The sequence below is a fragment of the Muntiacus reevesi genome, chromosome 20 (assembly GCF_963930625.1).
Source record: "Muntiacus reevesi chromosome 20, mMunRee1.1, whole genome shotgun sequence".
In the NCBI taxonomy this organism is placed as follows: Eukaryota; Metazoa; Chordata; class Mammalia; order Artiodactyla; family Cervidae; genus Muntiacus; species Muntiacus reevesi.
The window spans coordinates 15,709,334-15,725,042 of record NC_089268.1 but is presented as its reverse complement, the minus strand read 5'-3'; the positions used below and the strand labels follow the sequence as shown (position 1 = coordinate 15,725,042).

The 15,709-nt window shown below is 42.9% G+C and overlaps 1 non-coding gene across 1 annotated transcript; it reads left to right on the top strand.

Annotated features, from left to right (window-relative positions):
• Positions 1-11,592: 11,592 nt before the first annotated feature.
• Positions 11,593-11,707, top strand: LOC136152028 (small nucleolar RNA SNORA76). Its single transcript, XR_010660184.1, has one exon. It is a non-coding gene; the product is annotated as a small nucleolar RNA SNORA76 (small nucleolar RNA).
• The last annotated feature ends 4,002 nt before the right edge of the window (positions 11,708-15,709 follow it).

The window sequence follows — 15,709 nt, the reverse complement described above, 5'->3', positions numbered from 1 at the left end:
AGGATCTTGTTTACCGAGTGGCATCAAAGGATGAACAACACTGCACTTATGGGTTAGCTCTCCATGGAGTGGATTTGAGCAATAGGAAATAGGAAAAAAGAGGGAGCTGGGGAGTTAAATTCTCCTTCCAAATAAAGATGGTGTTTCTTTCTGAAAACTTTCCAGAGAAGTCCTGGGTGCTAGGCAAAATTCCTGCTAAGTGACCAGCTGTTTCTCCATGGCTTATCAAATAGTGGCCAGCCCTGTAACATACCCTATCACCTTGGTTCCCGTCTTTCCTTGGTCCTACTTCCCCTTTCTTCCTTGCCTTAATCTCAACAGGCTTCATCTCCTGAATAACAAATCGATAGCCTAATCCTTGCCTTCAGCTCTGCTTTCTAAAAAACCTCAGATAAGAGAGTCTTTAAAACTTTTGTTTGGTTCTTTTTGAGAGTCTCAATCTTTGGTTATGCTTTGTTTTTAATTCTATTATTTAATGTGATAGATTACATCAGACAGAGATTAAATAAAACAACTACCTTAAATTGTTGGGAATCTAATCCTGCTCCTCACACTACTAAAGCTCACTCATGGTGGATTATTTCCTTGTTGGTTCTGCAGTTTTGGATTGTGAGATCATCTTCAGGGCTATGTCGAAGAGAACTCTGAGAATCTGCTGAGGATTTATCCCTCCAAGAGGACTTGTATTCACTCTGTCACTGGTATTACCAGCTTGGGAGTTCTCAGCCACAAGAGTGGTGAAGTGAAGTGAAGTCACTCTGTCGTGTCCAACTCTTTGCAACCCCATGGACTGTAGCCTACCAGGCTACTCCACCCATGAGATTCTCCAGGCAAGAATATTGGAGTGGGTTACCATTTCCTTCTCCAGGGTATCTTCCCAACCTAGGGATCAAACCCGGGTCTCCCATATTGGAGGCAGATGCTTTAACCTCTGAGCCACCAGGGCAGGTGTCTTGAGGAATCTTTTCCCTTTATCCAGATATAAGTGAAGATAGACAAGCTTCCTTGATCTCTTTTTGCTGATAGTTTGGCTTTTAGTCCCCACTTTTGTTCTAAAGCTCTTTGACAATTCTCATCTTTACATTCAAAGTTGTCATGAAATTCCCTGGTGACAGCTACACTGTGAACTCAGGACTGCTGCTCTGGTGTTTAGGTACCTCTGCATTTTGCCCCTGGGATTTTTTATTTTTTATAACTTCAACTATGCAGGTTAGAAGACTATTTTCTGTATTTCAACATAATTTTATGGTATTTAATAATGGAAGACTTGAGGGATTATCTAATATGCTATAATAGTAGCCATGTAAGATCTGGTCTTTAATAACTGAAATGTATTGAATTATTACCATATGTCAAATCCTATCATAAGCACAGTAAATGAATTAACTCCTTTATCCTCTCAACAACTCAGTGAGAGGTAGGAACTAGTATTATCCCTACTGTGTTAGTCCAGGTCCTCTGAGAAGCAGATACCAAGACCAGAATAAACGTGCAAAGGTTTTATTAAGGAACATGCCTTTGAGAAAGGAAGTGAAGGGGAGTTGGTAAAGGCTGGGAGAGTCACTAGACCACGGCCTATTTAACCCTGAGTGAAAGAGAGAAGAAAGGTTGGTAGAATTGTCTTGGATGGCAAAGCAGTCTTAATGAAGTTCACCAAAGCTCAGGAAGGGGTTGTCTTCAAGCTAATGTTAGCTGATGGAATCTAGTATCTTCCAGAAGTGAGCCCGCCTTGGTATCCCTGCCATATCCCATCATTGGTGGGGAGAAGCCCATGGGAGCAGTGGCTGTGTCACAAATGCCACAGTGGATTCCAAAGTGCAGCAGCGGGGGCCCTCAGCCACTATGCTGCTTGAACTAGGTCTGCCAAGTACCTCCTCACGGCCACTCTATCTACTTTATGGATAAGGAAACAAACATGGGGGCTAGATAACTTGCTCAAGGACACACCACTCGTATATGTGGAGCCAGATTTCAAACTTAAGTAGTTCAGTTCCAGGACACAATTTCATAACAACTATGCTATGCTTTAAAAATAAAAAGAAAAAAAACTTTATTGCATTGGATTTTTGTGCAGAAAGAATACTGTTAAACAATTGTGCATATGGTTTGCGTGTATTTTTTCAGAGTTAAAAAGGTCTATTTTTAATCAGATTCTACAAAAGGCTGTATAAGAGAGGGGAGAAAAAGACCTTCAAAGTTTGGAAACTTCAAGGGCAGTTGCCTATGAATTTGACAGTGACCTTTAAAATGTGGGGCTTCCCTTGTGGCTCAGCTGGTAAAGAATCCGCCTGCAATGTAGGAGACCTGGGTTTGATCCCTGGGTTGAGAAGATCCCCTGGAGAAGGGGAAAGCTACCCACTCCAGTATCCTGGCCTGGAGAATTCCATGGACTGTATAATCCTTGGGGTCGCAAAGAGTCGGACATGATTAACGACTTTCACTTTTAAAATGTGGCTGCTACTGGAAATTCAATGACTGGGGCATTGTGCCTCTCTGCTCAGGCTGGTTAATGACAATGTTTCTCAGGGGTATACACACGTCCCCTCCCTCTTGAACCTCCCTTCCACCTCCCACCCATCCCACCCCTCCAGGTTGTCACAGGGCACTGGATTGAGGGGCATCTTTATTTTTCCCTCTATCCCTCTTATAAGAGAACCAGCTAGCTGCCTACTCAGTGTTTAGTCCTCCTTCTTTATTGTTAATGACCAGTCCCCTGACAACCTACAATAAGCCATATATATATCCCTACATCCCTTCAGCAGAATGGCCATCTAACTTCTAACTGCGAGAAGAAATTGTTGGGTGAAGCTTTTAGGAAGACTTCTTAAAAGAGGCTGACTCAGCAGGCCTGTGACTTATATCATTCTGAATTCCAGCAGGGAAGCAGCTGGAACACTGAAATTAGGATAACGTGGAAGGTTTTATATATAATGGGGCTTGATAAACATGTGAGCAGAATGTATAGAATTCATGAATAATAGAACAGGAGTACAAGATTAGTGTGTGCAGTGGCAAAGAATCTGCCTGCCAGTGCAGGAGATGCAGGAGACGTGGGTTCAATTCCTGGACCAGGAAGATCCCCTGGAGTAGGAAATGCCAACCCGCTCCACTATTCTTTCCTGGAAAATTCCATGGACAGGGGAGCCTGCAGGCCTACAGTTCATGGGGCTGCAGAGTCGGGCACTGCTGAGCACAAGCACAGGCACAAGATCAGGATCAGCCAAACTGTTATCTCTTTCTGTGCGGGTAACGGGAGGGTCAGGAGAGCAGATGGCCTTGAGAACAGGGGCCTTCAGGTGGCAGCCAGCCAGGTGTGACATTGTAGAAAGGGAGTCAGTGAAGGAAAAAACCCTGAGCGCGTTCTCTTCTCACATTCTAATCTCCTGCAATGGACCCTGTGGGCTGAACCTATCAGCCCTTTCTTCTTTTTCTTTATCCTTTGGTATCTGGATATGATGGCTGGAGCAACACTGGCCACTTTTGCTACCTGAGACTACCTTCTAAAGATGGTAGAGCAGAAATATAGAAGAGGCCTGAGAATTAGTGACATAACTGAACAGCTATATCAGCCCTTAAGTGCTCACCCAGACTTCTTTTATATGAGAAAAATATAAATCTTTGTCTTAAGTCACTGTCTCTTAGATTGCTTGCATTTGTAATTAAGCTCAATTCTCAGTGATATACATCCCCACTATCTGAACTTATGGCTTTAGTTCCTGCACTCTGCCACCAGACTATTGTCTTTTCTTCTTAGCTGACAAATGGCCTTTTGTTCCTTCCACTCCTTTAGCCTCTGCCTTCTCAATCCTTTCAGATATACGGGGTCCCCCAACAGTGCTTCTCTCAGGGAGGGAACTTGGTGTCTGAGGGTCAAGGGGTTGGAGGGAGACTTTTCATGTACTCTGTTTTAAAGTTTGGACTTTGTATCATGCATACACATTACCTAAACCAATTGAAAATGTAGTTCTCTGAAAAAAATATAAAATTAATTAAAAATATTCTATCACATCGCTGTTGCAACAGGATTTTCAAAAGCAGCTCTGGAGTCCAGCTTCTCCATGTAGATTTCTCCCATAAAAATATCTGACCAACTTGCATATTGGCACATTCACATTTTAATACCTGAGAATTTAACAGATTCTTACGATTGCTGTTATCCAAGTGGCAGCTGCAATGCAGTCATGGTTGCCTGCCTATGCATAAACTTTAGATGTTAGCCCACGTTTAAATTGTCTCTAAACACTCTGTTGGCCAAAATGTAGAGGATTTGCAATTGACCAGTATGCCACCAGAAATATGAGTCCTCATGGTCTGCAAACATTTAATTTGACATCTTTTAGTTAGATCAATAAAGATCCAGCATCAAAACTTATAGGATGAGCATCAGCAGCTTGAAAGAAAATCACAGATGCAATATTAGAGCTCTCTTAAGAATAGGTGCTGATTCCCCAGAGAATGATAGAGTGTGAAAATACTCTGACATCAACTCTTACTGAAGATAATTCAGAAGACTTGAATTCTATGGGAAAAAATTAGGGATCCCTTAATCAGTATTTACAAATTTAAGTCAGATTTATTGAGGTAAACTTTACATATTATAAAATATACCCTTTTTAGGCATTCAATTCTATGAATTGTTAAAAATGTATAATGTCATATATCCACCACTGAAATAGAACATCTTTTAAATTTCCTTATTCCCCCTTTATATCCAGTCTCCAAGCCCTTGGCAACCACTGTTTTCTATCTCTATCGCTTTCTCTTTTCTGTAATGTCATGCAGCATTTTGTACCTGGCCTCTTTCACTGAGCACCATGTTTTTGCATTTATCAGCAGTTCATTTCTTTTTATTGTTGAGTAGTATTCCATCATGTGATTATATCAGGGTTTGTTTATCCATTCACAATAGAAGAACATTTGGATTGTTTTTCATTTTTGGCAACTATGAACAAAGCTATAAATGTTTAGGTATGGGTTTTAATATGAATATACAGTTTTATTTCTCATGGGTAAGTACTTAGGAGTAGGATTTCTGGGTCATATGGTGAGTCTATGTTTAACTTTATAACAAAAGGCTGAACTTCTTTCCAAAGTGTCTGCATTATTTTACATTCCCACCAGCAATGAGCAAAAATTCTAGTTACTCTGAAACCTCACCAGGGTTTAGTATGATCAGCTTTTTAAAAGTACAGGCATTCTCTTAATTTATAGTGGCATCTCATTCTGTCTTTAACTTGCATTTTCCTAATGATGTTGGGCATCTTTCCATGGTCTTATTTGCTATTTATACACTTCCTTTGAAGAAATGTCTGTCCAGATAATTTTTCTAAATTTTTATTTATTGGCTGTGCTGAGTCTTTGTTGCTGCAAGTGGGCTTTCTCTAGCTGTAGCAAGGGGGCAGGGCTACTCTCTAGTTGTGGTGCTGGGGCTTCTGGTTGCAGGGGCTTCTCTTGTTGCAGGGATGGGCTCTAGAGTGCAAGCTTCAGTACTTGTGGTACAAGGGCTTAGATCACGTGGACCTTCCCAGACCAGGGATTGAACCCCTGTCACCTGCATCAGGAGGCAGATTCTCAACCTCTGGACCACCAGGGAACTCCCTCACATCATTTTTAGTTGGATTATATTCTTATTGAGTTATGAGAGTTCTTTATATTCTGGGCATCCTTTACCAGATGTTTGGCAAATATTATCTAAGTTTGTGGTCTAGCTTCATTTTCTTGACGCTGTCTTCCCAAGAGCAGAATAATTAGTTTTCACGAAGTCCAACTTGGCAAGTTTTTTTTCCTTTATGGCTCATGCTTTTTGTGTCCTATCTAAGAAATCTTGGCCAAACTCAAGGTAACAAAGATGTTCTCCTGGGTTTTCTGTAGAAGTTTTATGGGTTTTGTGTGCTAAGTGTTTAGTCGCTCAGTTGTGTTTGACTCTTTGTGACCCCATGGACTGTAGCCCACCAGGCTCCTCTGTTCATGGGGATTCTCCAGGCAAGAATACTAGAGTGGGTTGCCATGCCCTCCTCCAGGAGATCTTCCCTGGCCCAGGAATCAAACCAGGGTCTCCTGCAGTGCAGGTGGATTCTTTACCAGCTGTGCTACCAGGGAAGCCCCTTTTTGGGTTTTAGGTTTTTACAATTAGGTCTATAATCCATTTCAAGTTATGCTTTGTATATGGTTCAAGATTATAGGTTAATATCCTATTGTTTCATTATTGTTTATTGAAAAACTTTTTCTCCATGTAAATGCCTTTCATATTTTATTGAAAATCAATGGAACATGTGAGTCTATGTTCTGTTCCACTGATCTGTCTAAACTTTGGCCAGTTTCATACTATCTTGATGTCTGTAGCTTTATAGTAAATCTTGAAATAGTGTTAAGTCCCCCAAACTTGTTTTTTTCAATTGTCTTGACTATTCTTGTTCTTTGCTCTTCCTCATAAATTTTAGAATCAATTTTCCATTTCTATCACAAAAAAGCAACCCTCTAGAACTTTGCAATTTGGGGGTTATGTTGAACTTATCAGTTTGAAGAAACTGATACTGTGACAATATTGAGTCTTCCAACCCATTAACACAGTCTTTTATTTATCTCAGCAATGTTTATAGTTTTAAGCATAACCTTGCATACATTTGATTTATCTCTAAATATTTCATGGGCTTTTTTTAGTGCTATTACAAATGGCATTGTTTTAATTTACAATAATTTATCAGTAGCATATGAAAATATGTTTGATTTTTAAATATTCACCTTCTATCCTCCAACCAAGATAAATACACTACCAACTTTTATTTTAGATTCTTTAAGATTTTCTATATAAACAATCATGTTGTTTGCAAACAGATAGTTTTATTTCCTCCTTTCCAATTTTTATGCCCTTTATTTTTTTATTGTACTAGCTAGATCTTCCAGTGTTGAATAGGAATAGTTTTTTTTTCCTATGTATATACAAGATTGAGATATGCTAAATCTGTCTCAATAAGTATTAAAGAGTTCTTTCAATAAATATACAGTAACAAGTCATAATAAAAGAGCATTTTTGTCTTGGCTTAATTGGCAGCTTCCCTCCACCCCCCCAAACACAGTGGCACCCAAAATAACGGGAAAATACACCCATTGACAGTTAGGAACAATGAAATACTGCAATAGTGGTAGCAGTCACATTGCATATTTCTAGATTGTGATGTGAATAGTTCCCTGAAGTTGCACAATGTGGAGACCCTGGTATTAGGTTACAATTGCCTACAGGGGCTTCATAGTTGATACTGTCACCACTGATGTCAGTTCATTTAATTGCGCACAGGGTGTTCAACTTGAGTGTGAGTGAAGTCTGCCACTTGAGGTTCCCTATATCTAGCGAAGGTTACTGAGCCAGAGGCATCTACTCAACCGTGATACATTTGATCAGGTAACTCTCAAAAACAGAAGGACCTGAGATGTTACCTTACTGGAAAGCTGACAAGTTAGCCTGGTACAAGTTTGATGGTTGCTTCCAGGAGACACAGAATGCCTGGGTAGAAACGAGGGACTTGACTACTCATAGCAGAGCAGGCAGCATGAGCTTCAAGTCTGCACAGGTTCTCCCTGCCCACCTAGTGCCTGGGGCAACGCAGGGCATTCAGTGGATGCTGACCACGTAATAGTTTTCCTTTACCCCTGAGGAGCCCCGAGCATAGGGAACTTCAGTCTTTAAAGGGGTGCAAGCAAATGTGTCTAACTTTTGCCCCAGAGGGAGACATTATCTTTTTTATCCTGGACATCAAACTAATGTGCCTTCAGCTCTGGAGGGAGATACTCTTTCCATCTTCCAAGGATCTGTAGGACCTTCACAAAAAGATAGCCCAGAGTGCTGTCAGGTTCTCTGCTGAGAGGACGATGCCCACAGAGAATTGTTTCCCAACAGGAACACAGGCTCAGTTGTCAATGGGAATGTAATTTTGAGTAGAGAGTAATGTCTGTCCCTCATTTGGTCCCCAGCTGTCATAGTCTTCCTATATGTCCAACAAACCTGTTTCTTTTTTGTCTGGACTGACAGATTTCCCTACCTCCTTTGAAATTTGGCCATGAGTTAGTTGGCCAAGGAAACATAAGTAGAAGTGATGTTGCCATCTTTAGGCATGACCCATAAACCCTTCTACAAAATTCTCTGTGCCCCCATTTTCCCACCCTTTTCTAGCTCTGGTTGAATGCAGAAAAGGGCATCTTCCTAAAAGATGGTGGAGTCTTATGATGTAAGACAATTGGGTCCTTGAATGATTGCATGGAGTTTTCCCTAATATGCATCAAACTGTGAAGCAGATGAAAAATAAACCAGACTTTTTGCTGGCTCAACCATAAAAGTTAATTCTGGTGATGGACAGGGAGGCCTGGCGTGCTGCGATTCACGGGGTCGCAAAGAGTCAGACACGACTGAGCGACTGAATTGAACTGAACTGAAGTGAGCAATAGGTACTTTAAATAATACATCAGCTTTATCCATATGTCATCCCCATATTAAATCTCTCTCCTCATTTCTCTCCCTGTCCATCAGGCCTAAATGGGCATCAGTATCAGTTTTCTTTTTAATAGCCCTCTACAGGTTTCCCAGGCAGCACTACTGGTAAAGAACCTGCCTGTCAATGCAGGAGACCTAAGAGATGTAGGTTCAATCCCTGGGTCAGGAAGATCCCCCTGGAGGAGAACACGGCAACCCACTCCAGTATTCTTGCCTGGAGAATCCGATGGACGGAGGAGCCTGGTGGGCTACAGGCCGTAGGGTCACAAAGAGTCAGACACGCCTGAAGTGACTTAGCATGCATGCAGATGCTACAACATGAGAAGCTTTCAACTATATTTGCTATGAATACAGTGTAATTTGTGTAGTTTTTAGAAGCAAACGATGCCACTCTCTGGTAGTGCAAGGTTGTACCAGACACAGGTGAGGGCAAGAGGTAGGGGACTTGGCATCTAAAGGGCTGAGTAGAGCCCTGCTCTTTCACCTGGCAGAGCAGGTCATTGTCTGGAGGTACCACAGTGTATTTATTTATTCACCTACTAAAGGACATCTTGGTTGCTTTCGAGGGTTGACGATTATGAAAAAAGCCACTAGAAACATCTGTATGCAGGTTTTTGTGTGAACGTAAGTTTTGAACTCCTTTGATAGATGCCAAAGAGCACAGTTATTCGACTGTATAACAAGAGTGCATTAGTTTTATAAGGAACCGCTGAACTGTCTTCCAAAGTGGCTGTACCATTTTGCATCCCCACCAGCAATGAATGAGCATTCCCATTGCTCCACATCCTCAATAGCATTTGGCGTTGTCATTGTTTTGGACTTTGGCCATTCTAGTAAGTGTATGGAGAAATCTAATTATTGTTTTAATTATCATTTCCCTGATGAATTACGATGTAGAGCATCTTTTCATTTGCTTCTTGCCACCTCTGTATCTTCTTTGATGAGGTGTCCGTTAAGCTCTTTGGACCATTTTTTAAGTTGGGTTGTATGTGTTCTTACTGTTAAGTTTTAAGAGTGCTTGTATATTTGGATAACCGTCCTTCAGCAGATGTGTCTTTGGCAAATGTTTTCTCCCAGGCTATGGCTGATCTTCTCATTCTCCTGACATTGTTTTTCACAGAGCAGAAACAATCTAATTTTAATGAAGTCAATTTTTTCCATGGATTGTGTCTTTGGTGTTGTATCTAAGAAGTCATCACCATACACAGGGCCATCTACGTTTTCTCCTTCATTATCATCTAGAGATTTATAGCTTTGCATTTTACAGTTAGTCTGTGATTGTCTATTTTTGTAAATGAAGTCATATTGGAGCACAACCACACTTACTGTTTAGCATATTATCTGTGGCCACTTTCCTGCTATAGCAGCAGGGTAGATGCAATGGACACCCACCAAACCTATTTAGTCTCTGGCCCTTTAGAGGAGAAGTTTGCTGACCCGTGGTATAAAGCCATAATTAAGTTCATTGCATATATATAGAAACTGAGGGCCTATTTATAGACCCTATATGTATATTTAAACAACTGGATTCACAGAACCTGTCACTGGTCAAGCCAGTCAGCTAGAAATTTAGATTCCATCTAAGACTCTTTCTGCCTGCACATGCTTTTAGAAATTCTGTACACATCTACTTAGCCTAGAGTATGTGTTTGATTTAAAAATAAAAAAGCTACAACATATAGTATGTATGCTATTCCTGGCACACCTCTTTTCCATTCTTGACTGTCTCAAGAACTAAGGTGACTTCACCCATCCTGGAAGAAGAAGGCAAAATAACAAGAACAACAAAACGAAACAAAATTTTTCAAAACCCCTGACTGGAGGAAAACTGAGGTGGTCTCAGAGTCTTATAGACAACTTTGGAGACAGAGGGATGGCCAGTAACCCAGGGACCCTTCTGTCCAAAGAATCCAGCTGCACTGACAGGACCCCCAGGCAGATGAAGCCTTGGTGACATGTCTCATATTTCTGAGGCTGGTGGGAGGTTTTTAGATGTTTACTGGGTTGTTATCAAGCTCGCTGCTTCCCCAGCGGCTCAGTGGTAATGAATCTGTCTGCCAGTGGAAGAGACGTGGGTTCAATCTCTGGATTGGGAAGACCCCCTGGAGAAGGAAGTGGCAACCCACTCCAGTGTTCTTGCCTGGGAAATCCCATGGACAGAGGAGCCTGGTGGGCTGCAGTTCATGGGGTCACAAAAGAGTCAGCCACGACTTAGCAACTGAAACGACAGCAACATCAAGCCTACTGTGACCCGTGTGTCATAACGTGTTCATTGGGAAAACAGTACCTGGGAAACCCCCTTCCATCACTGTCTCACTCTGAATTTTAAATGCCAGTATCCCACCCTCTCCCTCTCTTGCTGGCTTTGTCTCTAGCTCACTGCATCTCTCTCACTGTCTCTTGGCAGCATTCACAGTCTCCTCTTCCTCCCACCCAACCCTCGATGAGTTCTTCTGAACATTCAGTCCCTGAACTGCTCCATTTTTATCTTACGGCATCAGCTCCCCTCTGAATTCCCAGCTTCCTCATCCATCATTTCAAGCCCTCTGTTACCCTCGGCTTGCACCTTGCCTAGTTGTCCTCACAGGCCAATCCTCCAACTTTGGATCAATCCTGTCATTCACCTCCTCTCCTACCACCAGCCTGCTGCGGACAGTCATAAAACCAAGAGGTGTGCAGCCACTACAGATTTCTCTGTTCCATAAGCATCAGAACCCTACCTGAGAACAGCATACCTTTGAAGCCACCCTCCTTCTTGGGTGGGACTTGAACCCAGCCAAAACTCAGATTAGGACTCAAACCCATGGACTGGAACTTGAACCCGCCCACATCTCAGTTTGAGACTTGAACCCATGATCCCTGACTAGAAAGGGACTAGAACCCACTGTCTTTTGATTACAACTGCTCACTTGGTGTCAGGACTTACTGATGCTTGGGTTCCTTTGTCTCCTCGCAGCAAAAATTCAGTATGAGACAAAGTGACAAAGAGTGAGTCTGTTAGCATAGGATGCATGTGGGAGATATTAATGCAAGCAGGCAGGCAAGGGAGCTCAGTGGTTCCCAAAACAAAGAGGGCTACACTTTTATAGTAAAAGAAACAGCTGGACGCGCTGCCTTTGAGCCCCCGCCGCGCCTGCGTGTGGCGCCGGGGGTCAGGCTGCAGCGCCAGAGCACGTGGGTCTGCCCCAGCGGCGGCGGCCCTTTTAACCGCGAGCTACACGGCCGCCCTGGGCTGCCGGGGCCGGGGCGGTACGGGGGCCTGGGGAAGATGTCGGGGGTCCTGTAGTCTCTGCTTATTTCTTGTGCCTTCCCTGAGTCCGAGTGTCACTTTGATGGGGATCTGTGAGATGCGCAGTTTCATTTAACCGCCATGTGGATGGTCATCTGCAGGGAGAGGAGATGAGAAATAGGCTGTGGCCTTGAACAATTCAAGGGCCGTGGTGTACTTCACTGGAACTGCCTCCCGGTCTTGGGCTTCATGAGCTTATTAATTTTCGATAAAGGGGTATTTGCGGACTACCTTAAAAGAGGCTTACCTGGTGGCTCAGACGGTAAAGCGTCTGTCTGCAATGCAGAAAATCCAGGTTTGATCCCTGGGTTGGGAAGATCCCCTGGAGAAGGAAACGGCCGCCCACTCCAGTACTCTTGCCTGGAAAATCCAAAAGAGCCTGGTAGGCCAAGGTCGCGGAGTCGGACCCGACTGAGCGACTTCACTTTCTTGACTCAATAGGGTATGCCTCAGACAGTGTGAACAGCTCACAGTCCCAAGGTTTTTTGCCACAGGGCACAACGATTACCCTACTTGCAGGTGTAATCCATATTCTGGGTGTTTTAAAAACGTGCGCAAAGGGAGAGTTGAGTTTTATCATCCACTGGATGGACATGAGTTTTGAGCAAGCTCTGGGAGTTGGTGATGGAGAGGAAAGCCTGGCATGCTGCAGTCCTCAGGTGGCAGAGAGACGACTGAACGACTGAAGTTGTATTTGGGGCAAAATAAGGGCTGCAGCCCAGGAAACAGCTCTGAGAACCGCTCCAAAGAAGCAAGTCAGTACAAAAGAGATTTTGGTGAGGGAATGCATGCAATTGAGCACGTTTATTTCTCTAGTTTTCTGCTAGTCTCGTAAAGCTTTTGCTCGTCACAGGGGCAGTTGTCACCATGAGGTTTTCAGTGTCATCTGAAGACCTGTCTGCCAGTCCCTGCCTGGAGCACGGAGTGCTTTATTACTGGTCTCCACTTGTAGGGGGTGGGTGTTGAAAGTCACCAGCTGCAGCAACACAGGATTTAATCCTTGGAGAGGTACATGGCAAGTGCCAATTTGTAGTTAAAACATAGATGGCAACAGTCTCTGAGGCTTAGCTGAAACATGCATTGGTTCCGAGGACAAAGCAGCAGGTGTTGAAAGGCAAGTACTCACAAGTGCCATGTCTTAACTGCTTTGTTGCTTAATAATGGAGGTGGCTCCAAGTCAGAGTTAGTAAGCAGTTGGTGTGAACTCAGCCTAGGAGGGCTTTGCAGGTGGTGCTAGTGAAGAGTCCACCTGCCAGTGAAAGAGATCTAAGATACAGGTTCAATCCCTGGACCAGCAAGATCCCCTGGAGAAAGAAGGCATGACAACCCACTCCAGTATTCCACCCTGGAGAATTCCATGGACAGAAAAAGGAGCCTGGCAGGCTGCAGTCCATAGGGTTGCAGAGTTGGACACGACCAAAGGATATACCCCATACCAAGGTGTGGTCTATGTTGGATCCTCAACAGAACAAGTCCAGTGATCACTCAAGAAACAGAAGCTGCCATTGGCAGCTGATGGCTCAGATTCTGTGCCACAGTTTATTCTGTTACCTAAACAGGATTAAGGAGAAATAACTTGCATGCTTATCTAGTATTTGACATGAGATATTTATTTGTGAAACAATGCAAGCAATTGTAAATCCCCCACATACTATTTGATTAAGTGCAATAAGGTACAGTCATGTGTAATCTCTTTACACAATAGTGCATCTAGTCCTTTGCCTTAAATTATTGCACAAAAATTATAAGACCAGTGAAGAAGACATGCGGACTGACAGGCAAATTGGCCTACACGATGAGAACAGTACACCAACTGGAATGGTCCAATAATTTAAGTCAAATGTTTTAATGGTGCAATTAAAGTAATCAAAACAGGGTTCAAATATATTCTTTCAATATATTAATTTCTTTAAAGTCATGTTCAGGCAAGGTGCTGCTGCTGTTTAAAAAAACACTATTAGCTTTGTCCACAGATGTAGTTGTCAAAAGTCACCCAAGGTAAGTCTGATGTTGAATGCAGCTTTAAACAATTAAAAATTTGTATTTTGAGTGTACTTCTCAAAGCAAATTATACAGTTGAGAGCCCTGAAACTTGTAAACTAAACATTCTGACACAAGTGCACAAAATAAAGTTGGCAACGTTAAATGTCACGTTAAAAAAAAAAAAAAAAAGAAACAGCTGGGAGAGGAGAAGAACACCTTCTTCCTCATTTCCGGGCAGACACTAAAGCTGACATAATTAGTTTTTCCTTTGGCCCTATGTGGTCTAATCAGGACTGTCATGGTGCTATTTAAATCACGTGTGAAAGTCACTCAGTTCGTGTCCAACTTTTGCAACTCCATGGACTGTAACCCACCAGGCTCCTCTGTCCATGGAATTCTCCAGGCAAGAATACTGGAGTGGGTAGCCATTTCCTTCTCCAAGGGAATCTTCCTGAACCAGGGATCAAACTCAGATCTCCTGCATTGTAGGCAGATTCTTTACTGTCTGAGCCACCAGAGAAACCCATTTAAATCATATATATATATATATATATATATATATATGAAATGATAGCAACCAGGTGGTAACATATATGAAATTATGGTAATTCATTTCAGGTTTCAGTATAATGTCCCCTTTCACCTATCTTTTTTCCTTTTTTACCTATATTTCTGTCTTGGCTCCATGCAGAAATGTTACTCTTCAAGGACTATAACTCTCTGACTTTGTGTAACAAGATTCAGACACCCACATCTATTGTCTTGTATTTTAACCGTCAGGGTTTGTGGTTTGAGTACGTTTGGTGCTTGAATCCACCTGGTCTTCCTTTAAGGTAGTATAGATTGTTGCTAGGTCACTGGATTTCTTTCTTGAGTGGTCATTAGCTTACAACAGTCGCTAAACTCATTTAAAATTTCCTTTCTGTCCTTAATCCCCTAGTGCAGTTTCTAAACTACTTAATTATCCTAGTCTACCCCTGTCACCTTGACAAATGTTTCAACAGTTGCTGCTCACATTTTCCCCGGAAATGAACTATGGTGAACATTTTGTTGGTTGACTTACTGCATCTATTCCCTGCCACCCTCCACCTCAACCTTTTCCTCCAAAAGCACCCACGTTTTCCTTTAAGGCAGTGCCCCTCCCCCAGTCTCAGTGCTGTTATTTGGGTGGGTTTGGCTTCATTTGCATTTCCAGCAGTGGGCTTCGGCCAATCAGCTCTCCTGTTTCTCTGGATATGGTGATTGGTTCATCACCCAATTTGGACCAATGAGACACCAAGAGACAATTGCAGGGGCTTCTGGGAAATAAGCATCCCCTGTCTTCTGCTGGAGTCCTAGAGGAGACCACATCCCTCTGGGTGTTGCAGTGAGGACGTGGTGTTTATAACTGCAAGGGCGAGAGGTGCAGTTCAAGAGTCAGATCTAATCCCGACTCTTTGAGCCAAACGATGCCTGCATCCAAGTCTGCCTTTAGACTGGCAGGTTGTATCAGTCAATCTACTCATTTTCTTTTATAAAAAAATTTTGCTTCTATTATTTATGGCTGTGTTGAGTCTTCCTTGCTGCATGCGGGCTTTCTCTAGTTGCATCGAGCAGGGGCTCCTCTCTTGTTGAGGTGTGCAGGTTCAATAGTTGTGGCACATGGACTCGGTTGCTCTGCAGCCTGTGGGATCTTCCCGGACCAGGGATTGAACCTGTGTCTCCTGCTTTGGCAGGTGGATTCTTAACCACTGGACCACCGGGGAATTCCCTCCACCTTCTTTTCTTAAAGCCAGTTTGTGTTGTGCTTTCCATTGTCGCAGCCTAACTGGTGCCCCATTCCAAAAGTCCTCTGTTTCACTCTACCCCCAGCAAAATATCTAGCTTCCTGGTCCAAGCAGGAAACAGGCTAACTAGCGGGGGTGACATCAGCATATTTCCCTGGCACCTGCAAGTATCTGAATCTTCCTTCT